Source organism: Elephas maximus, chromosome X, assembly GCF_024166365.1.
Source record: "Elephas maximus indicus isolate mEleMax1 chromosome X, mEleMax1 primary haplotype, whole genome shotgun sequence".
NCBI lineage: Eukaryota > Metazoa > Chordata > Mammalia > Proboscidea > Elephantidae > Elephas > Elephas maximus.
Genome location: NC_064846.1, coordinates 174,520,069 through 174,546,952, shown reverse-complemented (window position 1 = coordinate 174,546,952; position 26,884 = coordinate 174,520,069). Strand labels below are relative to the sequence as shown.

Sequence of the window (26,884 nt, the reverse complement as noted above, 5' to 3'; positions counted from 1 at the left end):
GTGACAAGGATTGAGTCTCAGATCCTGGTGCTTCCCTAACAAAATAACACATAGTGGGGGCCTTTAAAAAACAGATATTTATTGTCTCATGGCTCCGGAGACTGAAAGTCCAAATCTGAGTATTGGTGTTGCTGTTAGTTGCCATCAAGTTGGCTCCAAGTCACAGTAACCCCATGTACAGCAAAACAAAATATTGTCTGTTCCTGTGTTATCTTCGTGATCATTGGTGTATTTGAGTACACCATTGAGGCCACTGTGTATTTTGAGTGCCTTCTAACCTAGGCGGCTGATCTTCCAGCACCATATCAAACTGCTAGGTCCTTCTTCCTAGTCTGTCTGAGTCTGGAAGCTCCACTGAAACCTGTCCACCATGGGTGGCCTTGCTGGTATTTGAAATACCAGTGGCATAGCTTCCAGCATCACAGCAACACACAAGTCACCAAAGTAGGACAAACTGACACACGGGTGGAGGAATCAGAATATGGGCTGTGTCAATTCTTCCTGAGGCTCTGAGAGAGAAACCGGTCCATGCAGATCTAGTATCTAGTGGCTCTTGGCACTCCTTTGCTGCTTGCAGACTTATCCGCCTCCATCTTATATGGCATCCCTCTTCCCCATGTGTGACTGTTTCCTGGTCTGTCCTTCTCTTTTATAAGACACCACTCAGAAGAGGTTAACATTAGGATCCACCCTACCCCGTTATGACATCTTGAATTGATGACATCTGCAAAGAAAAACCCTACATCACCAGACAAGGTCACATTTACAGTGCAGAGGCTAAGACTTCAGGGTATTTTTGAGGGGACACAATTAATCCATAATAGACTGGAGGAGGAAGCCAAAACCTATGAGTGGCAGCAGAAGCTGTGAGGGAGAGGGGAGGGGGAAATGGAAGGGAAGATAAATGAACTGACAGCCAGAGCAGACAAGAAGAGAAGGAAGCCTGTACAAACGAAGGAGAGAGCAGTTGTCTGTGGAATTGTCCTGAGCCAATGAAACATTACTTTTCTGCATGGTGGAAGGAGATAAGGTAGTATAAATGCCCAACTGTTACACCCTTGTTATAACAAGTTTTGGACTTCAGTTGCTTGCTAAAGCTTTAAGTATTTAGCTTTTTTTTTTTTTTTTTATTTAATGTTCCAGTTCAGTTTTCCTTGAATTCCACGGACACATTGTAAGTAAATGATCCTTCATGGAATCCAGTCTTTCTGGAACCATCGAGGCTGGATGAGCCCCTCACCCTCAAAAAAATATTGCCCCGAGGAAATCTTCAAACTTTAAACAATTCCTGGAAGCCATCTTGAAAGCAATAGTAAAGGATGTCCGCCTTGGGCGTTGTGCTCTTCTAAAGAACTGTCTCTATGGGATCAAATTGACAACCCTGAAGGTTAGATGAGAAGCTTAGGGGTCCGGTGAGTTTGTGTTAATGGTGGCGAAATAATCTGGAAAAAATATCCAGAAAGGCAGCCTAAGGTGAAGAATGCGACCGAGGTTGCTGAACTGTACACACAAAAATCTTTGAGCGGGTGTACTTTTTATTGTATATGTTTTCACCAAAAATAGTAATAATAAAAAAAGAAAAGGAAATGATCCTTATTTTTAAGTCCTTTGAGTAAACATCTATGAACTGTAGACAAAGAAAACACTAGTAAAAGTAGTGTTCAGTTTTCCTATGCAAAACTGATGCACCCTAAATATAGCAAACTCTACATTTCAGATATTTATGGGGGATGAGAGGCATCATAGTACATCTCCCTTCAAGATCATTACCGTTAACACATGCAAAAGTCTCACCTTCCACGCACGAGACCTAGGTTTGAGACCTGGGTGCGAGTCCCGGCCAACACAGTTTCTGCACGGCCACCACCTGTCTGTCAGTGGCGGCTTGTGTGTGGCTAGAATGGTGAGCAGGTTTCAGGGGAACCTCCAGACTAAGTGGATGAGGAAGAAAGGCCTGGAGATCTACTTTCAAAAATCGGCCCATGAAAATCCTGTGGATCAGACAGCAGTGCGGTGCACGACACAGGTTATGTGGCAGCTAACGGTAACAACAGCAACGACATTTTATCTCAGTTTTTTAAAGCATATAAGTATATTTTGATGTATTCATATTTACAAGGCACCCTGGTGGAGCAGTGGTTGAGCGCTCGGCTGCACACTGAAAGGTCGGCGGTTCAAACCCACCAGCTGCTCCAAGGGAGAAAGACGTGGCAGTCTGTTTTGGTAAAGAGGACAGCCTTGGAAACCCTATGGGGCACTTCTACTCTGTCCTCCTGTAGGGTTGCCATGAGTCGGAGTCAGCTCAATGCCAATGGGTATGGTTTAACTGTATTTGTATCTGTTACTATTTTTAACATTTAATATTGCATTTTGTATAAGTGTATATGCTTTCCATGATAATTATTTTTGATAAATAATAACGCATTGGGCAGACAAAGTGTTATTTATTTAAACACTTACCCAGGGTAGATATTTACATTATTGACCCCTTTTCACTACAATTGACTTAGTTTTGCCGTCATATATGAATTGAAACATGGTTACAAATGATATTCACAGCCTTTGCCTTAAAGGCTCCGTATTATTTTTTTATTTTTATTTTTTTTATTAACTTTTATTGAGCTTCAAGTGAACGTTTACAAATTAAGTCAGACTGTCACATATAAGTTTATATACACCTTACTCCGTACTCCCACTTGCTCTCCCCCTAATGAGTCAGCCCTTCCAGTCTCTCCTTTCGTGACAATTTTGCCAGCCTCCAACTCTCTCTACCCTCCCATCCCCCTCCAGACAGGAGATGCCAACACAGTCTCAAGTGTCCGCCTGATATAATTAGCTCACTCTTCATCAGCATCTCTCTCCTACCCTCTGTCCAGGCCCTTTCATGTCTGATGAGTTGTCTTCGGGAATGGTTCCTGTCCTGTGCCAACAGAAGGTTTGGGGACCATGACCGCAGGGATTCCTCTAGTCACAGTCAGACCACTAAGTATGGTCTTTTTATGAGAATTTGGGGTCTGCATCCCACTGATCTCCTGATCCCTCAGGGGTTCTCTGTTGTGCTCCCTGTCAGGGCAGTCATCGATTGTGGCCGGGCACCAACTAGTTCTTCTGGTCTCAGGAGGATGTAGGTCTCTGGTTCATGTGGCCCTTTCTGTCTCTTGGGCTCTTAGTTGTCGTGTGGCCTTGGTGTTCTTCATTCTCCTCTGCTCCAGGTGGGTTGAGACCAACTGATGCATCTTAGATGGCCGCTTGTTAGCATTTAGGACCTGAGACGCCACATTTCAAAGTGGGATGCAGAATGTTTTCATAATAGAACTATTTTGCCAATTGACTTAGAAGTCCCCTTAAACCATGGTCCCCAAACCCCCGCCCTTGCTCCGCTGACCTTTGAAGCATTCATTTTATCCCAGAAACTTCTTTGCTTTTGGTCCAGTCCAGTTGAGCTGACCTTCCCTGTATTGAGTATTGTCCTTCCCTTCACCTAAAGCAGTTCTTATCTACTAATTAATCAGTAAAAAACCCTCTCCCACCCTCCCTCCCTCCCCTCCTCGTAACCACAAAAGTATGTGTTCTTCTCAGTTTATACTATTTCTCAAGATCTTATAATAGTGGTCTTATACAATATTTGTCCTTTTGCCTCTGACTCATTTCCCTCAGCATAATGCCTTCCAGGTTCCTCCATGTTATGAAATGTTTCATAGAATCCTCACTATTCTTTATTGATGCGTAGTATTCCATTGTGTGAATATACCACAATTTATTTAGCCATTCATCCGTTGATGGACACCTTGGTTGCTTCCAGCTTTTTGCTATTGTAAACAGAGCTGCAATAAACATGGGTGTGCATATATCTGTTTGTGTGAAGGCTGTTATTTCTCTAGGGTATATTCCGAGGAGTGGGATTTCTGGGTTGTATGGTAGTTCTATTTCTAACTGTTTAAGATAACGCCAGATAGATTTCCAAAGTGGTTGTACCATTTTACATTCCCACCAGCAGTGTATGAGAGTTCCAATCTCTCCGCAGCCTCTCCAACATTTATTATTTTTGTTTTTTGGATTAATGTCAGCCTTGTTGGAGTGAGATGGAATCTCATCGTGGTTTTAATTTGCATTTCTCTAATGGCTGATGATCGAGAGCATTTTCTCATGTATCTGTTAGCTGCCTGAATATCTTCTTTAGTGAAGTGTGTGTTCATATCCTTTGCCCACTTCTTGATTGGGTTGTTTGTCTTTTTGTGGTTGAGTTTTGACAGAATCATATAGATTTTAGAGATCAGGCGCTGGTCGGAGATGTCATAGCTGAAAATTCATTCCCAGTCTGTAGGTGGTCTTTTTACTCTTTTGGTGAAGTCTTTAGATGAGCATAGGTGTTTGATTTTTAGGAGCTCCCAGTTATCTGGTTTCTCTTCATCAGTTTTGGTAATGTTTTGTATTCTGTTTATGCCTTGTATTAGGGCTCCTAAGGTTGTCCCTATTTTTTCTTCCATGATCTTTATCGTTTTAGTCTTTATGTTTAGGTCTTTGATCCACTTGGAGTTAGTTTTTGTGCATGGTGTGAGGTATGGGTCCTGTTTCATTTTTTTGCAAATGGATATCCAGTTATGCCAGCACCATTTGTTAAAAAGACTATCTTTTCCCCAATTAACTGACTCTGAGCCTTTGCCAAGTATCAGCTGCTCGTATGTGGATGGATTTATATCTGGGTTCTCAATTCTGTTCCACTGGTCTATGTGCCTGTTGTTGTACCCATACCAGGCTGTTTTGACTACTGTGGCTGTATGATAGGTTCTGAAATCAGGTAGAGTGAGGCCTCCCACTTTCTTCTTCTTTTTCAGTAATGCTTTGCTTATCTGAGGCTTCTTTCCCTTCCATATGAAGTTGGTGATTTGTTTCTCTATCACCTTAAAAAATGACATTGGAATTTGGATCGGAAGTGCATTGTATCTATAGATGGCTTTTGGTAGAATAGACAGTTTTACTATGTTAAGTCTTCCTATCCATGAGCAAGGTATGTTTTTCCACTTAAGTATGTCCTTTTGAATTTCTTGTAGTAGGGCTTTGTAGTTTTCTTTGTATAGGTCTTTTACATCTTTGGTAAGATTTATTCCTAAGTATTTTATCTTCTTGGGGGCTACTGTGAAAGGTATTGATTTGGTTATTTCCTCTTCGATGTTCTTTTTGCTGATGTAGAGGAATCCAAGTGATTTTTGTATGTTTATTTTATAACCTGAGACTCTGCCAAACTCTTCTATTAGTTTCAGTAGTTTTCTGGAGGATTCCTTAGGGTTTTCTGTGTATAAGATCATGTCATCTGCAAATAGAGATAATTTTACTTCCTCTTTGCCAATCCGGATGCCCTTTATTTCTTTGTCTAGCCTAATTGCTCTGGCTAGGACTTCTAGAACAATGTTGAATAAGAGCGGTGATAAAGGGCATCCTTGTCTGGTTCCCGTTCTCAAGGGAAATGCTTTCAGGTTCTCTCCATTTAGAGTGATGTTGGCTGTTGGCTTTGCATAGATGCCCTTTATTATGTTGAGGAATTTTCCTTCAATTCCTATTTTGGTGAAAGTTTTTATCATAAATGGGTGTTGGACTTTGTCAAATGCCTTTTCTGCATCAATTGATAAGATCATGTGGTTTTTGTCTTTTGTTTTATTTATGTGGTGGATTACATTAATGGTTTTTCTAATATTAAACCAGCCTTGTATACCTGGTATAAATCCCACTTGATCGTGGTGAATTATTTTTTTGATATGTTGTTGAATTCTATTGGCTAGAATTTTGTTGAAGATTTTTGCATCTATGTTCATGAGGGATATAGGTCTGTAATTTTCTTGTTTTGTAATGTCTTTACCTGGTTTTGGTATCAGGGAGATGGTGGCTTCATAGAATGAGCTGGGTAGTATTCCGTCATTTTCTATGCTTTGAAATACCTTTAGTAGTAGTGGTGTTAACTCTTCTCTGAAAATTTGTTAGAACTGTGCAGTGAAGCCATCCGGGCCACGGCTTTTTTTTGTTGGGAGTTTTTTGATTACCGTTTCAATCTCTTTTTTTTTGTTATGGGTCTATTTAGTTGTTCTACTTCTGAATGTGTTCGTTGAGGTAGGTAGTGTTTTTCCAGGAATTCATCCATTTCTTCTAGGTTTGCAAATTTGTTAGAGTACAATTTTTCATAATAATCTGATATGATTCTTTTAATTTCAGTTGGTTCTGTTGTGATATGGCCCATCTCGTTTCTTATTCAGGTTATTTGTTCCTTTCCTGTGTTTCTTTAGTCAGTCTAGCCAATGGTTTATCAATTTTGTTAATGTTTTCGAAGAACCAGCTTTTGGCTTTGTTAATTCTTTCAATTGTTTTTCTGTTCTCTAATTCATTTAGTTCAGCTCTAATTTTTATTATTTGTTTTCTTCTGGTGCCTGATGGATTCTTTTGTTGCTCGCTTTCTATTTGTTCAAGTTGTAGGGACAGCTCTTTCTTCTTTTTGTATGTGTGCATTTATCGATATAAATTGGCCTCTGAGCACTGCTTTTGCTGTGTCCCAGAGGTTTTGAGAGGAAGTATTTTCATTCTCGTTGCATTCTATGAATTTCCTTATTCCCTCCTTGATGTCTTCTATTACCCCGTCTTTTTTCAGGAGGGTATTGTTCGTTTTCCAAGTATTTGATTTCTTTTCCCTAGTTTTTCTGTTATTGACTTCTAGTTTTATTGCATTGTGGTCTGAGAAGATGCTTTGTAATATTTCGATGTTTTGGATTCTGCAAAGGTTTGTTTTATGACCTAATATGTGGTCTATTCTAGAGAATGTTCCATGTGCGCTAGAAAAAAAAGTATACTTTGCAGTGGTTGGATGGAGAGTTCTGTATAAGGCAATGAGGTCAAGTTGGTTGATGGTTGTAAGTAGGTCTTCCGTGTCTCTATTGAGCTTCTTCCTGGATGTCCTGTCCTTCTCCGAAAGTGGTGTGTTGAAGTCTCCTGCTATAATTGTGGAGGTGTCCATCTCACTTTTCAGTTCTGTTAAAGGTTGATTTATGTATCTTGCAGCCCTGTCATTGGGTGCATAAATATTTAATATGGTTATATCTTCCTGATCAATTGTCCCTTTTATCATTATGTAGTGTCCTTCTTTATCTTTTGTGGTGGATTTAAGTCTAAAGTCTATTTTGTCAGAAATTAATATTGCTACTCCTCTGCTTTTTGCTTATTGTTTGCTTGATATATTTTTTTCCATCCTTTGAGTTTTAGTTTGTTTGTGTCTCTAAGTCTAAGGTGTGTCTCTTGTAGGCAGCATATAGACGGATCGTGTTTCTTTATCCAGTCCGAGACTCTCTGTCTCTTTATTGGTGCATTTAGTCCATTTACATTCAGCGTAATTATAGATAAATAAGTGTTTAGTATTGTCATTTTGATGCCTTTTTATGTGTGTTGTTGACAATTTCATTTTTCCACTTACTTTTTTGTGCTGAGACGTTTTTCTTAGTAAATTGTGAGATCCTCATTTTCATAGTGTTTGACTTTATGTTAGTTGAGTCGTAGCGTTTTTCTTGGCTTTTATCTTGAGTTATGGAGTTGTTACACCTCTCTGTGATTACCTTAATATTTACCAATATTTTTCTAAGTAAAAACCTAACTTGTATTGTCCTATATCACCTTGTATCACTCTCCATATGGCAGTTCTATGCCACCTATATTTAGTCCCTCTTTTTGATTATTGTGATCTTTTACCTATTGACTTCAATGATTCCCTGTTATGAGCATTTTTTTTTTTTAATTAATCTTAATTTGTTTTTGTGATTTCCCTATTTGAGTTGATATCAGGATGCTCTGTTCTGTGACCTTGTGTTGTGCTGGTATCTGATATTATTGGTTTTCTGACCAAACAATTTCCTTTAGTATTTCTTGTAGCTTTGGTTTGGTTTTTGCAAATTCTCTAAGCTTGTGTTTATCTGTAAATATCTTAATTTGGCCTTCATATTTCTGAGAGAGTTTTGCTGGATATATGATCCTTGGCTGGCAGTTTTTCTCCTTCAGTGCTGTGTATATGTCATCCCATTGCCTTCTTGCCTGCATGGTTTCTGCTGAGTAGTCTGAACTTATTGATTCTCCCTTGAAGGAGACCTTTCTTTTCTCCCTGGCTGCTTTTAAAATTTTCTCTTTATCTTTGGTTTTGGCTAGTTTGATGATAATATGTCTTGGTGTTTTTCTTTTTGGATCAATCTTAAATGGGGTTCGAGGAGCATCTTGGATAGATATCCTTTCATCTTTCATGATGTCAGGGAAGTTTTCTGTCAGGACATCTTCAACTATTTTTTCTGTGTTTTCTTTCCTCCCTCCCTGTTCTGAGACTCCAATCACATGCAAGTTATCCTTCTTGATAGAGTCCCACATGATTCTTAGGGTTTCTTCATTTTTTTTAATTCTTTTATCTGATTTTTTTTCAGCTATGTTGGTGTTAATTCCCTGGTCCTCCAGTTGTCCCAGTCTGCATTCTAATTGCTCGAGTCTGCTCCTCTGACTTCCTGTTGCGTTGTCTAATTCTGTAATTTTATTGTTAATCTTTTGGATTTCTACATGCTGTCTCTCTATGGATTCTTGCAACTTATTAATTTTTCCACTATGTTCTTGAATAATCTTTTTGAGTTCTTCAACTGTTTTATCAGTGTGTTCCTTGGCTTTTTCTGCAGTTTGCCTTATTTTGTTTCTGATGTCTTGAAGCATTCTGTAAATTAGTTTTTTTATATTCTGTATCTGATAATTCCAGGATTGTATCTTCATTTGGGAAAGATTTTGATTCTTTGGTTTTGGGGGGTTGTAGAAGCTGTCATGGTCTGCTTCTTTATGTGGTTTGAGATGGACTGCTGTCTCCAAGCCATCACTAGGATATAAAAAAAAAGATATAGTAGTGGTTTATTCTATAATTGCTCACCGAGTCTTATCTTGTTTTGTTTTCTTTCCATATACGTGGATAGGCTGCTAGATTGTGCTGTCTTGTTTGTTGTAGCCCTTGACTTAGTTATGACCTATTACCAGCTGGTTTGGGCTCTTGCCAGATATATATGCCTGAGTCTATTCACTATTCTTGAGTAGAATCTGATTTTGGGTCATCAAGTGTGTGCTGCACCCTAACACCTATCCACCTCAAGAAGTAGTGGTGATAGTTGTGTGCACCAGATTCTATTAGCAGCTGGGGTTCACCCTCCAGGGGTAGCAGGATGCTGACAGGCTTTCCCCAAGTGTCAGTGAGGTAGGTTTGTCTCTATTCCTGTAGCACCTTGGTGGGAGGGCACTGCAGCTGTACCTTAGGCCCCCATTGCAAGTACCTCTACTGATTGGTAGATGTCACCCTCCTTAGACCCCTAAGGCAAGAGACTAGGTGGTCTGGGGGGAGCTTCAGCCCTCAGTTCCCTGTTGTGGTTCAGTTAGGGCTCTGTCGAATAAGCAGAGATATCAGACCTGGGAAATTTTTTTTTCCAGGAAATCCGCTAAAAAAAAAAAATGCAGTCAGATCCCTATCAGAACTGCCTTTGGATTATAACCGCCACCTTGTTCCCTGTAAGGATGAAAGTCCGAGATTTGGATCATATATGCTTGGCTGTAGCTGGTTCTGTGTTTTTAGTCCAATTAGGGATGGATTTTTGGTCCCTGGTTTTTTTGTGGTTCCTTCTCTCAGACCGGAAGAATGGGTTAGGAAAAGACCAAAAAAAAAAAAAAAAGAAAGGGAAAAGCAAGCAAAGCCTCCGTGGAGCTGGAGCCGTTCTCCCTCTGGCTCAGGAAATTCCAATGTTAATGAAGACGCCTGGGAAGGGTGGGGGAGGGTTCAGAGAAACAGGAGAGTGAAAAAAAAAAAAAAGCACCCCGGAATATAGCCAAAGTTGCTTATCTTGTTTGGAATGAGTATTTTATCTGAGACTCCTGAGAGGCGTGTCGCCTATGTATGCTGGCTGTGTGGAGATTGTCCCCGGGGGTCTGGCCTGCTGAAGCCGCGGTCAGATCCTCCGCTGCCAGTCCAAAGCCCAGTGACAAGGTTCCCCTGCTGGGATGCTGCACTCCGGGCTCCAAAATCAGTCGCTGCCTCCTGGGGACTTCTCGTCCCACCAGCCGCGTCGCCGTGCCGTCTCCGTGGACCGGCTGGGTCCCCCTCCTGGGGTTAGTTCAGGGGAGTAGGGCTGTGCCTGTGCTTGCGTCATGACTGGATGCCCTGTTCAGCTCCCCTGTGCCCAGTCAAAAGCCCGGCGCCAAGGTTCCCCGGCTGGGATGCTGCACTCCCGGCTCCAAATCCAGTCACTGCCTCCCGCGGACTTCTCCCACCAGCCGCGTCGCCACGCCACCCTTAGGGACCGGCTGGGCCCCCTCCCGGGGTCAGTTCAGGGGGGTAGGGCTGCGCCCCTTGTTTGCGCTGTCACAGGTTTTTTAAGTTCTTTAAGTTCAGCTCCCCTGGGCCCAGACTTAAGTCCGGCGCCAAGGTTACCTGACTGGGACGCTGGCTCCAGGCTCCGAAAACAGTCGCTGGTTCCCCGTATTCGTTCTCCATCTCTAAGTCTGTGTTTGTTGTTCAGGGTTCGTAGATTGTTATGTATGTGATCGATTCACTTGTTTTTCCGAGTCTTTGTTGCAAGAGGGATCCGAGGTAGCATCTACCTAGTCCGCCATCTTGGCCCCGCCTCTCCGTATTATTTTTAAATCATCTTATGGCATTTGTCGTGGAGAAACCCTGAGGATAATTCTCTCTCTCTTTCTCTTCCGTTTTTTAGGTCACTTATTTTCCTGCCTGAATGCACATAAGTGATTCTCTGCTTTTCCATGCAATTCTGGGTGAGCCCTGTTAGTCACCAAACTCAATTATTTTCTCAGCTGGGGAAAATTTCCTCCACCCGGACTTTGACAGTTTCCTCTGCTTCACTGATCTTTATTTCCCTTTAAGATGCAACTCTTGTGCATAATTTTAGAAGACGGTGCTTTGATGTTGCTGTTGGTGTGAGTCGCTGTTGAGTCTGTTCTGACTCATGAAGACTCTGTGTGTGTGTCAGAGTAGAACTGAGCTCCACAGGGCTTTTTTTTTTTTTTTTTTTTTTTGGCGATAATCTTTATGGAAGTAGATCGTCAGATTTTTCTTCTGAGATGCCTCTAGGTGTGTTCGAACCTCCACCCTTCAGATAAGAGCCTGCCATCTTAACTGTTTGCACCATCTAGGGATTCCCTAGAGAGACCTTTATCCTCAAAAGTAAATAAAATAAAATGTTATGGATTGAATCGTGTTCCCCCAAATGTATGTCAACTTGGCTAGGCCATGATTCCCAGTATTGTGTGACTGTCCACCGTATTGTCATCTGATGTGATTATCCCATGTGTTGTAAATCCTGCCTCTATGATGGTAAGGAGGCAGGATTAGAGGCGGTTATGTTAATAAGTCAGGACTCAATCTATAAGATTAGGTTGTATCATAAGCCAATCTCTTTTGAGATATGGAAGAGAGAAGTGAGCAGAGAGACATGGGGACCTCAAACCACCAAGAAAGCAGAGCCAGAAGAGTGTGTCCTTTGGACCCTGGGTCCCTGTGCTGAGAAGCTCCTAGACCAGGGGAAGATTGATGGCAAGGACCTTCCTCCAGAGCTGAAATCCTTCACCTGGAGCTGGCATCCTGAATTCAGACTTGTAGCCTACTAGACTGTGAGAGAATAAATTTCTCATCCACTTGTGGTGTTTGTGTTATACCAGCTAGAAAACTAAGACATAAAATAAATAATTCTCTTGTCATTTAAAAATTGTGCCCCTTTCCTTTGCATTCTTACCCAACATCTCAAATTTCCTTCCATTATGGTGAGCTGATTTCTACAGGTTTTGCTCTTGCTTTTTATAGATGACAAAGCACGTTGTAATCTTGCCATGGTGTTTTTTAATTCCATGAGATCTTTCTGTATTTCAGCCCATTCTTAACCCATCTGGCTCCTCCCTCCGTACCATTTTTTGTTGGTGACGTTGTTTTTCATGGAAGTAATGTAAATTCCATATCTAATAACACAGAGCAGATATTTTTAAATGGCTTCTCTTTATGCACTCAAATCCATTAGTGAAGGATGTTTTCCTTGCACTCCTCTAAGCATTGCTGCCCTTCCTTACTGGTTGCCAAGTGGTCGATTCTAACTTACGGCAACCCCACGTGTGTCAGAGCAGAACTATACTCCATAGGGTTTTCAATGATTGCCAGGCCTTTATTCCAAGGTGTCTCAGGGTGGATTTGAATCTCCAACCGTTTGGTTAGCAGCCAAGCTCATTAACCATTTATAACACCCACGGACTTCACCTTTCCCTAATGCTTGGAAATTTTGTCCTAGTCCCTATGTTATTCCCTTACTCCAACCATTGACATACTTGTCCATTTCCTTGTCTGTGCAGCTTCACATCCTGCCTCCTTTCTCCTCCCATTCCACACTTTGTTGTTGTTTGCTGCCATCAAGTTGGCCCCTGGACTCATGGCAGCCCCATGCACAGCAGAATAAAACGTTGCGCTGTCCTGTACCATCCCCATGATCAGTTGGGGATTGGACCATGGTGATCCATAGGGTTTTCATTGGCTAATATTAGGAAGGAGATTGCCAGGCCTTTCTTTCTAGTTTTAGTCTGCAAGCTCTGTTGAAACCTGTTCGCCATCACAGCAACACGCAAGCCTCCACTGACAGATGGGTGGTGGCTTTGCATGAAATGCATTGGCCGGGAATTGAACTTGGGTCTCCTGCAAGAATTCTACCACTGAACCACCCACCGATGCCATCATACCTCGCTTTAGGTGTTCTTAACTACTTCCAATTGCAAAAAGTATGTACAGCAGGATCCTTTTCACTTTGCCACATGGTGCTTGTTTCCTTAGTTCGTCTTCAGCCTCTGCTCTCCTGCCATGTCCACCCTCACCCCCCACTTTCCAGTTTATGTCATTTCTCCCAAGAAGCCTTTCCTGTTGTCCAAGGGATGTTCCCATGCACTCCCTAACCAAAAGCAAACGCGTTGCCATCAACTGGATTCCGACTCACAGTGACCCTATAGGACAGAGCAGAACTGCCCCGTAGGATTTCCAAGGAGTGGCTGGTGAATTCAAACTGCTGACCTTTTTGGTTAGTAGCCTGAGCTCTTAACCACTGTGCCACCAGGCACTCCTGGATGTTCCCAGTTTATTCCTAAGCTCTCTTTGCTCTACCTAGCCTATATCCCCAATATATTTTAAGCTGTATTCGGGCAGGGGCCATATCTGTCTTGCTCGCCATTCTGTTCCTATTGCCTAGTGCATCTTCTCAGTGTGTGCTAAGCAACCGTGATTCAACAGATCTCTTGCACTCATTAATTATTTAACAACAGCATCCTTGAGTGAGGTAATACCTATAAAAGCTTGATGCTTGCAGAAAGCATTTTCAAGCATCATTGTGGGGAGGTTTTGTTTCAAAATCCAATTGGTGTCTCAGAAGTAGTTTATATCACTTCTAAGAAGATATTTTTAAAGGATCTCAGCATTTTCCAGCCCAGTTTCTGGATGCTGCAAAGGAAAGAGAGAGGAGGCTGGCTCTGGTGTCCCAAGTCCTTATTGAGCATCAGAAAACCAGGACAAAATGTGAACCTCAGGCTCATTGAAGCTCTGTCTCTGACTTCCTACGTAGACAAGAATGATTTCACGTGCAGTTCACTTTTACACTGGAAAAAATGGAATTCGTCTGGCCCGCTTAACTTTCCTCAAGGAATTTTTCCGAGGGAGAGAAAAGGGGAAATCATTTTTTGGGAAGCGTTGAGTTTCTGTTTATAAGGTAGGAAACTTTGGCAACAGTCATTGGTGATGGTTGTACAACATGATTGATGCAATTGGTGTTACTACATTCCACTGTCTTGGAAGAAGTACAGCCAGGATGCTTCTTAGAAGCAAGGATGGGGAGACTTCGTCTCATGTGCTTTGGACATGTTATCAGGAGGGACCAGTCCCTAGAGAAGGATATCATGCTTGGTTAAGTAGAGGGTCAGCGATAAAGAGGAAGACGCTCAATGAGATGGCTCGACACAGTGGTTGCAACAATGGGCTCAGGAACAGCAACATTTATGAAGACGGTGCAGGACTGGGCGATGTTTTGTTCTGTTGTACTCAGGGTCGCTAGGAGTCAGAACTGACTCAATGGCAACTAACAACAACAACAAAAACATTGCACACATGAAAAACGTTCAGTAGGCATATACTGTGTTATAGAGGTAGTCCCCAGCTTACAGCTGAGTTCCAATCCAACGACTCCGTCCTAAGTCAGTACTGAGACAAGTCAAATTCCTCTTTTTTTTTTAAGTTTTTATTATTATTGCTTTTTATTATCAGTATCTCTATAAATCCAATCCTTGAACATCTGAGAATTATAATATCAACAAATCACGTGCTGCACCATTGTATGTAGTACACATCACTAATGATAAGATTTACCAAAAAAAAGAAAACAAAAGGTCTTAAGTGTGGTTTGTTGTAACTTGAATACGTTGTAAGTCAGGAACTATCTGTATATATATTTACAATTAAAAAAAAAAAGCGTCATTTTGACCATGTAGACGTTACTGAGACTATTTCACTACTAAAGTAAAAGAAATCCTTAAAAAAAAAAAAAACAAACTAGGAAGGACTGCACATACAACAGACGAAGTAATAGAATACCTGCTAATAAAATATTAATGAATGTAAAACATGGTAATGCTTAAAAAGGGGAAGTTCAGCGGGATAGCGTGTTTTCGTCCTTCCTTTCTTCTTTCCTTCCTCTTCTTTGTTTATTTTTTTAAACTAGCTAAATGCCCTCCAAATGTTACAAGGTGTAGCTGTAATGAGAGTCATTTAACTAGGTTTTTATTGCTATATTGATTATTCTCTTGCGAGATGTTTTAGAATAATGACTTCATTATATTTTTAAAATGTTACCTGCCCATCATAAAATATTCAAGCATTATTCAAAAGTGCATGAAATCATGTAAAAATTTATCAAAATAATCTAAAAACTTGTATATAAACCAGTTGCAGTCAAGTCAATTCTGATCAGCTAGAAAGCTCCATTGATAAAATTGTTCTGCTAAATAAAAAAATAGGATCCCTTTAATACCTGGAAAAGGAAACATTTGCCAAGAGACACCAAAGGACCCACTTAAAACAAAAAAGAAGTTTAATTCAATATCCATTAGTTATTTCCTCTTGTGTAGAGTAGTGGTTAAAAGCTCGGCTACTAAAGAAAAGGTCAACAATTCAAATCTACCAGCTGCTCCTGGGAAACCCTATGGGGCCATGCTACTCTGTTCCATAGGGTCGCTGTGAGTCAGGATCGACTGGGCTTGAAGGCAATGGGTTTGGTTTTCTGGTTTTAGTATACTTCCCATCACAGGGAGGTAATTAAATGTGATCACTGTGGTGATTTAACGTTTTCTTTTTTTATGTTTATGCATTTGACATTGACTGAATGATGTTAATGTCAAGATAATATTGTTTGGAAACTGTACTAGCAAGAGAATAGTCAAGGTTATATGTGTTATCTTTTCTTTCACTTGACCCTGTGATTAATTCCAATAAACACGCAGAAAGGAGCTGTCAGAATTGAGGCTTGTACCAGGAATCTACAGTAATGATTGCACTATTTGAGCTCATGAGTTTATTCGAAATTCATTTGTTTACACATTTATTCAAGAAGCACTTATAGAGATTCCGATTGAAAGGCAGGTAAACAAAGATATTTGTACTCTAAGTGAAATAATAAGAAGTAGGAGAAAAAAAAAAAACCCTTATCGTCGATGATACAAGAAAATTGCTATAGATCCAATCATGAAGAATGACTTGTGCCTGCTGGCTTAACATGAAACCTGGATCAAAAAAAAGAATGTTGGGGTCCAACTAACACCTCTTCATTCTTGGAGAAGGAAACACATTGAATAAAATACGAATCCATGAATCGATACTGATATAAATGAATGAATGTAAAGTTTGACGAGGAATGGGATATTTTCACAGTTTCAAAGTACAGCCCCATAAAATACTTATTGGCTACAAAGGGGAAAGGAGTAATTGTGGAATGGAACAGCATGGTGGCTGCCATCTTAATGGAGTCATCATGGATAATGGGAATATTCTGGCCACCATTACTGTACATTTTGATCGAAGATTCTATAGAAGAATCCTGATCAGAAGGGGGGGTAAATGCAGAACAGAATTTCAAATTCTCATGGAATCCAGGCTTTCTGGAGCCACTGAGGCTGAATGAACGCCAAACCTATTGCCCTGAGATAACATTTAAATCTTAAACCAAAAATGTCCCCTGAAGTCTTCTTTAAGCCAAACAACTGTTTAGCTCAACCAGTAACAATGTCTGCCTTGAGTATTGTGCTCTTTTAAAGAACTATCTACGTGGGATCAGATTGACAGGTGAGTCCCTGCTGTGCAGTTTTTAACTGTATCTTATTGGTGTATTTCCCTTTCATACTCATGGAAGAACTCATAAGCACATAATTGAATATAAGCACAATTGAATACGATACCTATATAGTGACCAACTATTTTTACTATAAAAATAATGGGCTGCTGTCATGGATTGAATTATGTCCCCCCAAAATGTGTGTATTAACTTGGTTAGGCCATATTTCCCAGTATTGAATGCTTGTTTTCCTTTTTGAGACTGTAATTTTATGTTAAAAGGTTTAGGGTGGGATTGTAACACCACTCTTACCCAGGTCACATCCCTGATCCAAAGTAAAGGGAGCTTCCCTGGGGTGTGGCCTGTACCACTCTTAAGAGATAAAGGGAAACAGAAGCAAGCACAGAGTGGAAGACCTCATACGACCAAGAAAGCAGCACCAGGAACAGAGCGCATCCTTTGGACATGGGGTCGCTGCGCCTGAGAAGCTCCTCCACCAGGGGAAGATTGACGACAAAGAACTTCCTCCAGAGCTCTCAGAGAGTGAAAGCAGTCGCTTGGAGCCGACGGCCTGAATTTAGAATTGTAACCTACTAGATGGTGAGAAAATAGATTTCTCTTTGTTGAAGCCATCTACTTGTGGTATTTTTGTTATGGCAGCACTAGATGACTAAGGCATGTGTCATCTATATTTGTACAATACTTTTTTTTCTTTAAGAGAGCTCATGAGGGCTAGGAAAAAATCAAAAAAAAGAAAAAGAAATAACATGGTTGTTATAAAACTAATGCCCAAATTCAGCAACTTTCCCTATATAAGAATAATAATTTGTTAGAAAATAAACTGACAGGAAAATAACTCCCTTATACTGACAAATAAGCAAACAAACACAGCACCTAGGTATTAGCAAGCAATGTATAGAATACATATTCAAAGAAAATGTTGGGGCACTATTGATGTATATTAGATAAAAAAATAAATATGTGGAAAAACATTCTTGGCAAGGAAGATTCAGTGTTGTAAAGATGTCATTCTCCCTAAATGAATTTGTGATTTTGAGACAATCCCAATACAAATGCCAAGAGAGTTTCTGCGAGTACTAGAAAAGCTGATTTTTGGAGGAAGGGAAAGGAGCAGCCCGTGGAGATGTTAGAGCTACGTTTATTAGAGCTGCCTGCTGCTGGCATGGGGATTTACAGAGTGCAGCACACAGGGCAGACAGTTCCACAGACAGACAGACAGGCACAGGGGGTTTGGTTCGTCACACAGGGAGCACCCCACATCAGTGAGGAAGAGAGAGCTCATCTGACAAATGGTCCTGGGGCAGGGGTCTGGCCATCCGAGGGAAAAATACACACGTTCATAGAAATATTTATATGTGTCTATACATGTATATAAGGAGCCCTGGTGGCGCAATGGTTAAGCACTCAGCTGCTAACTGGAAGTTGGCGGTTCTAATCTACTCAGTGGCTCTGTGGGAGAAAGACTTGGAGATCTGCTCCCATAAAGATTACAACCAAGCAAACCCTATGGAGCAGTTCTGTTGTGTCACATGAGGTCACTGTGAGCTGGAATCGACTCAATGGCACCTAACAACAACATAATATGTATATACAACTGTGTATCTTACTGTACATACAGTAACTATATACCTATAATATACGATACATATTTACATACTATATGCTACATAGTAAATACCACCGCCTGTCTATCAGGTCACACTGTGTTGGCTTGTGTGTTGCTGCAATGCTGAAAGCTATGCCACCTATATTTCAAATACCAACAGGGTCGCCCATGGTGGTCAGGTTTCAGCAGAGCTTCCAGGCTAAGAAGGACTATGAAGAAACGCCTGGCGATTTAATTCTGAAAATTAGCCAGTGAAAACGTTACGGATCACAGCAAAGCTCTGTCTGATATGTTGGTAGAAGATGTCCCGTAGGTCGGAAGGCGCTCGAGATACACATTGGCCATAACAGTGGACTTGAGCACAGCAAGATTGTCAAGATGGCACAGGACCAGGCAACCTTTTGTTCTCTTGTACATGGAGTAGCCGTCAGTCGGAGGTGAATTAACAGCAACCAACAACAGCAATACTTGGTTAAGGCTGTACCCATGTACCTATTTTAAAAAACCACACCCGTTGCCGTCGAGTCGATTTTGATTCATAGCGACTCTATAGGACAGAGTTGAACTGCCCCACAGGGTTCCCAAGGAGTGGCTAGGGGATTCAAACTGACGACCTTTGGGTTAGCAGCTGAGTTCTTAAACACTGTGCCGCCAGGGCTCCATATACATATGTATGTATACATATATACATATATTCATGTATGTTATTGTTGTTGCTTGAGTCCATATAAAAGCAATGGGTTTTGGGTTATATATAGGTGTGTGTGTGTATACATATATATGTGTGTGTATACACATATGTATATAAAAAGTATTTATATAATATAGTAGCTATATATATAACTCTATCTCTTATTTTATTCCTTATGCAAAACTAAACTAGAGGGTAGAAATTTTAGAAGAGAACACAGGTCATTCAGAAGTGAGCTCAAGTGGACATGACTTCCAAAGCAAGAGATGATCCCTGGGCACCATAAAGATTGATTCAACTACACATAAGTTTACAAGTTCTGCATCCAAAAATACACTATAAATATAAACAGAAGACCAATGAAGAAAGTTATTTGTTGAAGCAGGTGGTACTGGATTTGAGGATGGGGTGTTTCCATCTGTTTATTTTGTTATTTAGTATTCTACAAGCCTGGGACATAGTTCCGTGCATTATTCTAAAAACATTAGATTGATTATCAATTGTTAGCAGACCTCTCTACTTTCAAACAAGAAATATGTCTCCAAACCCAGGCAGGAGGAATTAATTCATGGATCCTTAGGTAAAAAGACAATTTGCCGAAGTTCTGAGAATTCATCATCTGTCTCAGAGGGCTATAAAATGTTAGGATAAAAGAGGAAAAACAATTATTAAGAACTCACCCAATTAGCATGTGGAGATCCAGTTGTCCCATCACCGTATGTTGAAGAGACTATTCTTTCCCCATTGAATGGACTTTGCACCTTTGTCAAAAATCTGTTGAGCATAGATGCATTAGTTTGTTTCTGGACTCTCAATTTTCTCCTCTTTGTCAATATGTCTGTCTTTTTGCCAGTACCACACTGTTTTGATTTCTGTGGCTTTGTAGTAAGTTTTGAAATGGGAAAATGTGACTCTTCCAATTTTGCCCTTTTTTTTTTCAAGAATATTTTATCTATTTGGGGCCCTTTGCAATTTCTTACAAATTTGAGTGTGGGCTTTTCCATTTCTGCAAAAAAAATGCTGTTGGAATTTTGATAAGGACTGCATGGAATCTATAGACCATTTTGGGCAGCATTGATATCTTGGTATTGTTAAGTCTTCCAATCTATGAACACAAGATATCTCTCCATTTATTTACATCTCTCAGTTTCCTTCAGGAATATTTTCTGTGTTTTAGAGTGTATGTTTTGCACTTCTTCTGTGTAATTTATTCCTAAGTACTGTATTCTTTTGGATGTTATCGTACATGGAACTTTTTCTTAACTTCATTTTTGGGTTGCTCATTGCGAGTGTATAGAAATTTTTTAAAAATATTGATCTTGCATCCTTAGAATTTTCTATATTCAAGATTATGCCACCTGATAATATAGGTATGCTTCTTCCTTTCCCAAATGCATGCCTTTTACTTCATTTTCTGGCCTAAATGACCTGGTTAGTATCTGTGGTAAAATGCTGAATAGATGTTCTTGTCTCATTCCTCTTTTTGGGGAAGCATCCAGTCTTTCACTATTAGATAAGATGTTGGCTCTGGTTTTTTTTTTTTTTTTTTTTTTTTTACAGCTGCCCTCCAGTGGTTTTTCTTGATTTTCCGTACATGTAGAAAGAGTATTAAAGTTGAGCCCCTGGTCTATGTCCAAAATTTTCCCTATATACCTCCATTCTTCCCTTATCAAATACGGCTAGTGTGAGACATGCTACAAACTTATTATTATGCTACAAAAATTATTAATTGATCTTAAACTTTCATCAATAATTAGGTGTGAATTTCTATCTAGCATTTGTAGATTTCAATACTTACCACAATTCATATCTAATTTTAATGCTCCCACCACCAAAAAAAATTTTTTAATAAAAATATAAAAAACAGATCATAAAATTTACTTCATGATATTTCAAATCAACAAATTAATTCTAACAGGGCAGTATTAATAAAATCCTTGCTAATCTTATAATTTACTGAACTGTATTAAGCAGTATTTTAAAATTATGCTTAGCAGTTTAATTGTCAGATTCTTCTCACCCAATTTAAAAATAGTAACACCCTCTTACAATGGTAAAGCCCTTTTCCGTTTACAAAGAACGTTTGTAATTATTATCTCATTTAGTTTCTCAATTTTGAGACGTGGAAAATGCATAACCATTTAAAGAGCGAAGAAACTGCATTTCAGAGACATACAGTAGCTTAGGTAAAGTAACACAGCCTTTTGGTGGAACAGCTTGTACTAAAAACCAAATCTTCCCGCCCCCCCTCTGTTGATCTCATGTTCAGTAACTGGTCTATTCCGACTCATGGAGATTCCACGTGTGTCAGAGAACAACTGTGCTCCGTAGGGTTTTCAATGGCTGGTTTTTCAGAAGGAGATTGACAGGCCTTTCTTATGAGGGTCCTTCTGGTTGAACTGAAGCCTGCAACATTTCACTTAGCAGCCAAGTGTGCTAACCCTTTGTACCACCCATGGACTGTATGCTAGTTAATGACCCACCATGGTTGTTGTTGTTAGGTGCTGTTGAGTCAGTTCTGACTCATGTGACCCTATGAACAACAGAATGAAACACTGCCCAGTCCTGCTCCACCCTCACAGTCTTTGCTATGTTGAGGCCCATTGCTGTAGCCACTGTGTCAATCCATCTCATTGAGGGTCTTCCTCTTTTCAATGACCCTCCTTTACCAAGCAGGATGTCCTCCTCCTGGGACTGGTCTTTCCTGACAACTTGTGCAAAGTACTTGAGACGATGTTTTCAGCAAAGAGAGCAAAAAACAGTGACATTGCAATTTTTTATTTTAATTAAAACTGGAACTCAGAAAGAACATTCAAATATCACATTATATTGGGCTGGAAAATAAAGCTATGCTTTAAAAAATTCATTATGGGCTTTGGAACTAATTACTGTTGATTTATTTGTGCTATTCAGATGTCTATCTACAGAGACTTAATTAATGTGTGATTCTACTTTGAAATTTTCGTAAATACAAATTTTAGGTAAAAACACTCCCATTTTCAGGATGAGATTCGTATTTTCTCAACAGCCTTTGCAGTCTCCAAGAATATGTAATAAAATCAATTTTTAAATATTGAAAGAGATATCAGTCATCTCTGCTCTATCTGAGCTAGAATATATAGCCCTCTGGCATTCAGCTTCAGGAAATCTAGGTCATATTTAAGAATTCTAGGGCATGAAAAAAGACAGGTTTTTCTTTTTTTTCCCTGAAAATTTTCCTTGTAAAGATGGGATTTCATGAGTTACTGTGAGCCACAAAGGGAATATGACCCAGTCAATAAAAACAGGTTTAAAAGGTGAATTCGTATTCACCCACAGCGGAGGGATTTTTAGGTTTAGGTCTAGGATGCATTTTTTGTAGCTACGTTGCATGTAGCCACAACGTAAGGACATGCGTTTATTTTATCAGAAGGTAGAAGTGGCTCTGCAGACAGCATGACGATCCTGTAAGTATGATTTGTAACCACCTGCCCCAAACACGTTTACATATGTGCCTCGCACAGCAACAACGGAATGGCTTCCCACCACTTCTCACAGTGTAGGGTGCATTCTTCTTTTCATGGACAATTGAAATGACCAGAGAGGTTAGGCTGCACCTGAGACTACCTCAATTTTCAGAGCATCAGTGACCAAGGAGGGGTTAATCCTTTGCATTGAAACCACCTAGATAACAAGAACTCTAAACATTCTTCTTCCTATATTTACTAATGCCTGAGGCATATCTTTGGAAACCCTGGTGGCTTGGTAGTTAAGAGCTACAGCTGCTAACCAAAAAGTCAGCGGTTCAAATCCGCCAGGCGCTCCTCAGAAATTGTATGGGGTAGTGCTACTCTATCCTATAGTGTCCTTATGAGTCCAAATCGACTTGTTGGCAACGGGTTTTTTTTTTTAGGCATATTTTGAAGGAGCCCTGGTGGCAGAGCAGTTAAGCGCTTGGCTGCTGATCAAAAGGTCGGTGGCTCAAACCCACCAGTAGCAGGAGAAAGATGTGGGAGTCTACTTCAGTAAAGGTTTACAGCTTTGGAAACCCTATGGGCAGTTCTGCTCTGTCCTAATGGGCTGCTCTGATTCGGAATCCACTCCACAGCAATGTGTATGCACTTTGTTGTGTACCGTCAAGTCTGTTCTGACTCATAGTGACACTATAGGACAGAGTACAACTGCCTCATAGTGTTTCCAAGGAGCAGCTGGTGGATTCAAACTGCTGATCTTATGGATAGCAGTCGAGCTCTTAACCACTGCACCACCAGGGCTCCGGAGTATGCACACAGGATAGGAAATTCACTTCATTGTTTTCCCTCCTTTTGGTGAATATTCACTTATTCTGTGGCAACCAATTAAGATATTTTTTGTGTAATTTTAAATCTTTTTCTAATAAAAGGTACATTTATCTAGAAAACAAGGTTAGAGAAAGACTATCCAGAACGCTAAGGAAGGAATAAGGAGTCCTGGTGGCACAGTGGTTAAGTGCTATGGCTGCTAACCAAAAGGTCAGCAGTTCGAATCCACCAAGCACTCCTCGGAAACCTATGGGGTAGTTCTATTGTTGCTGGTGCTGTTGAGTTGGTTCCAACGCATAGTGACCCTATGCACAACAGAACAAAACACTGCCCAGTCCTGCACCGTGCTCACAATTTTTGCTATACTTGAGCCCATTGTTGCAGCCACTGTGTCAGTCCATCTTGTTGAGGGTCTTCCTATTTTTCCATGACCCTCTACTCTGCCTATAGGGTTGCTATGAGTTGGAATCGACTTGATGGCAACAGGTGTATGTGTGTGTTCGTGTGCTGACTCAAAGGTTAAGCACATGACTGCTAACCGGAAAGGTCAGCGGTTGAAACCCACCCAGTGGCTCCATGGGAGAAAAGACCTTGTGATCTGCTCCTGTGAAGATTACAGCCTTAGAAATCCTATGGGGCAGTTCTTCTCTGTCCTATAGGGTTTTCAGGTTTTTGGAGGCATATCTTAACTCACACAGGAAAATGCCAGGTTTCATGTTCAAAATAGAGCAGGTGATGAGTTGCCCATAAATGGACCCCTTGATTCTCTTTGCTGATCTCAGAAAGTCAATGGTAGTGTTGACAAATTTCCTTACTCTTGATTCAGCAACCCTCTGAAAGGGGCAGTGTGCGAAATAGGGTGTGTAGGGTGTAACATCCTGGGCATTACAGTATTTTTTTTACCTAGCTTACATAGTTAGATGACTTTGCAGTTTCCCTCCCCCTGCCTCTGGTCTTTTCCATGATCCTATAAAGTTTGAAATTAACCTATGTTCCTATTTGGGAAGTAGAACAACAAGCGATAAATCTGGAGAAGAGACAGACTAAACAAAGAGCCAGTCTGGTGACTGGAACCAGGATGGGATCAGAAGATCTTAGAAAATACTCGCAGAAGGTCAACATGTCTGGAAAGCAGTCATTGTGCCCACCGCAGGGGGAAACTAACAAATTTCTTGAGCTCTTCAGACCCAAACCCTGTCCCTATAAAACCCTCTGGTTGGCCTGCAGCAGACAGACAGATTTTGAAGGAGCCCATTCCCCTCTGTCTCTTCTATCTTCATTTATTATATACAGTAAAGACCCTCTTGCTGCTCACCTCACCCCGTCTCAGTACTGGCTTCTAGGGCAGGTGGCTCGAATCCATGCTCCACGGGAATATATCCCCTGCATTTGAGTCTCTGGCATCCGTAAATCCCATGCTGGGGTGATTTAAGAGAAAGTCTGTAGGACAAAGCAGTCTCTGAACAGAACCAGGAAGCTTGATTAGAAGGTGGGTTGACAGTGAAGGGTGGAAAGAGAACTTCAGGCAGAAGGACCATCAGGTGCAAATGCCAAACAGGATAGAAGATCATGAAGCATTTGTTATGGATTGAATCATGTTCCCCCCAAAATGTGTGTTGGTATCCTAACCCCAGTACCTGTAGATGTAATCTTGTTTGGTTATAGGGTTTTCTTTGTTATGTCAGAAAAGCCTGGCTATTTGCTTAGAAAAGTTCTTGAAAACCTCAAGTAGTACGGTTTAACTCTGTAACACATGGGGTTGCCATGAGTTCAGATCGACTCCACTGCAATGGGTCTGTTTTTGTTATGTTGATGAGGCCATATTAGAGCATGGTGGGTTTTACATCTAAGCGCTCCTAGGTATATACTCAAAACAAATGAAAACACATGTCCACTCAGAAACGTATATACAAACGTTCTTATCAGTGTTTTTCACCATAGGCAAAGAGTGGAAACAACTCAAAAGTCCATGAGCTGATGGATGGATAAACACAATGTGACATATCCATACAATGGAGTATTATTTCGCCATGAACAATGAATGAAATACTCATACGTGCTACAATGTAGACAAACCTTGAGAACATTAGGCAGAGAAAGGAGCCAGTCACAAAAGATCACATACTGTATGGTTCCATTTATATGAAATGTCCAGAATAGGCAAATCTACAGAGGCAAAGATGTGGCTTTGAGGGCTAAGGTGCACCTGACCTAAGCCATGGTATTTTCAATCATCCCATATGCATGTGAAAGCTGGACCATGAATAAGGAAGACTGAACAAGAGCTGGAGAGTTTGAATTATGGTGTTGGCGAAGAATATTGAATATAATGTGGACTCCCAGAAGAGTGAACAAGTTTGTCTTGGAAGAAGTAAAGCTAGAATGCTACTTAGAAGCAAGAATGGTGAGACTTTGTCTCACATACTTTGGACATGTTATCAGAAAGGACCAGTCCCTGTAGAATGATATATGCTTGGCAGAGTAGAGGGTCAGTGGAAAAGAGGAAAACCCTCGATGAGATGGATTTACACAGTGGCTGCAACAATGGGCTCAAGTGTAGCAACAATCGAGAGGGTGGCACAGGACCAGGACGTGTTTCATTCTGTTGTAAGCAGGTCACTATGAGTTGGAACCAACCTGAGGGCACCTAACAACAATGACAGAGAAAATAAGAGACAAATGGTTGCTGAGAGTTGGAGGGTTTGGGGGAAATGAGAAGTGACTCTTGATGGATATGGGGTTTCTTTTGGGGGATGATGAGAATGTTATAAAATTGATTGTGGTGGTGGTTGCATACATCTCTGACCATATTAAAGACCACTGAATTATCAGCTGTGAAGGGCTGAATTGCATGGGATGTGAATTTTATTTCAATAAATCCGTTTTGTTTTGTTTTTAATCTTATCAGCAAAGAGAAGACTAAAACTTGAGCAGTTATATGATTCAGGCTCATGAGATAAAAGCAAACAACCCCTGTTTCAGGGAAATGGATCCTGATGCTGAGAACCCTGTAATATAATAAGCAATTGTCCTCAAAACAGTTTTATAGGACTTTTATAGGGGGTTTTAGAACATTCATCAAAATATCTAATGGCAAGAAGTGGAGCCTAAATTAAAGTATCCCTTTTCTGGGAGCCAACTCAAAATCAGAAGTCTGTGCTTAGATGAGCAAAGTTAGTGGTATGCATTGTTAAGAGCAAAATCATATTACGCCAGCAATAGGAATTGATTGAGATTTTATTTAATATACAATCTGCAAATCGGGGTAACATCTCAACTAAACCAAACCAAAAAACCAAACCTGTTGCTGTCAAGTAGATTCCAACGCATGGCTACCCTATAGGACAGGGTAGAACTGCCCCATAGGGTTTCCAAGGAGCACCTGCTGGGTTCAAACTGCAGACCTTTTGGTTAGCAGTCATAGCTCTTAACCACTACACCATCAAAGTCAAAAAGGTTCCAAAGAGGAAAGAACTTCCAAAGATTCTTATACTCCCAGCCTAATACTAGTAATTATACATTGCCATGGAAACAGGGCCAGAATAGTGTTTACATAATAACCAGAACCAAACCTTTTGCCATCGAGTCTATTCTGACTCATAGCAACCCTGTAGGACAGAACAGAACTGCTCTGTATGGTTTGGGAAACCCAATAGCGTTTTCTAGGTTGTAATATTTATGGAAACACACTGCCATATCTCTATCCCACGGAGCAGTTGGTGGGTTCGATCCACTGATTTTTAGGTTAGCTGCTGAGTGCTTCACCACTGTGCCACCAGGGGTCTTCTACATAATAACAACTTACTCTGAAACCCAGCTTTTGGTCTGACCTTTGGAGTTCTCTTGTCAAAACTGCAGGTAGGTAATTCTTTAAAACGGCACAGTGTCCAAG

The 26,884-nt window shown here is 40.6% G+C and overlaps 1 protein-coding gene across 4 annotated transcripts in view; it reads right to left on the bottom strand.

The window, feature by feature from the left end:
• The window catches only part of NLGN4X (neuroligin 4 X-linked), a 620,760-nt gene that overhangs the window by 415,602 nt on the left and 178,274 nt on the right, over window positions 1-26,884 (bottom strand). For 3 of the 4 annotated variants that reach the window (XM_049872280.1, XM_049872286.1, XM_049872282.1), the window contains one exon: window positions 19,393-19,486. The exons of the other annotated variant lie outside the window; for it this stretch is intronic. The gene's annotated coding sequence lies outside the window, so the exon portion shown is untranslated. The remainder of the gene's footprint in view (window positions 1-19,392; window positions 19,487-26,884) is intronic. 4 annotated transcript variants of the gene reach the window in all.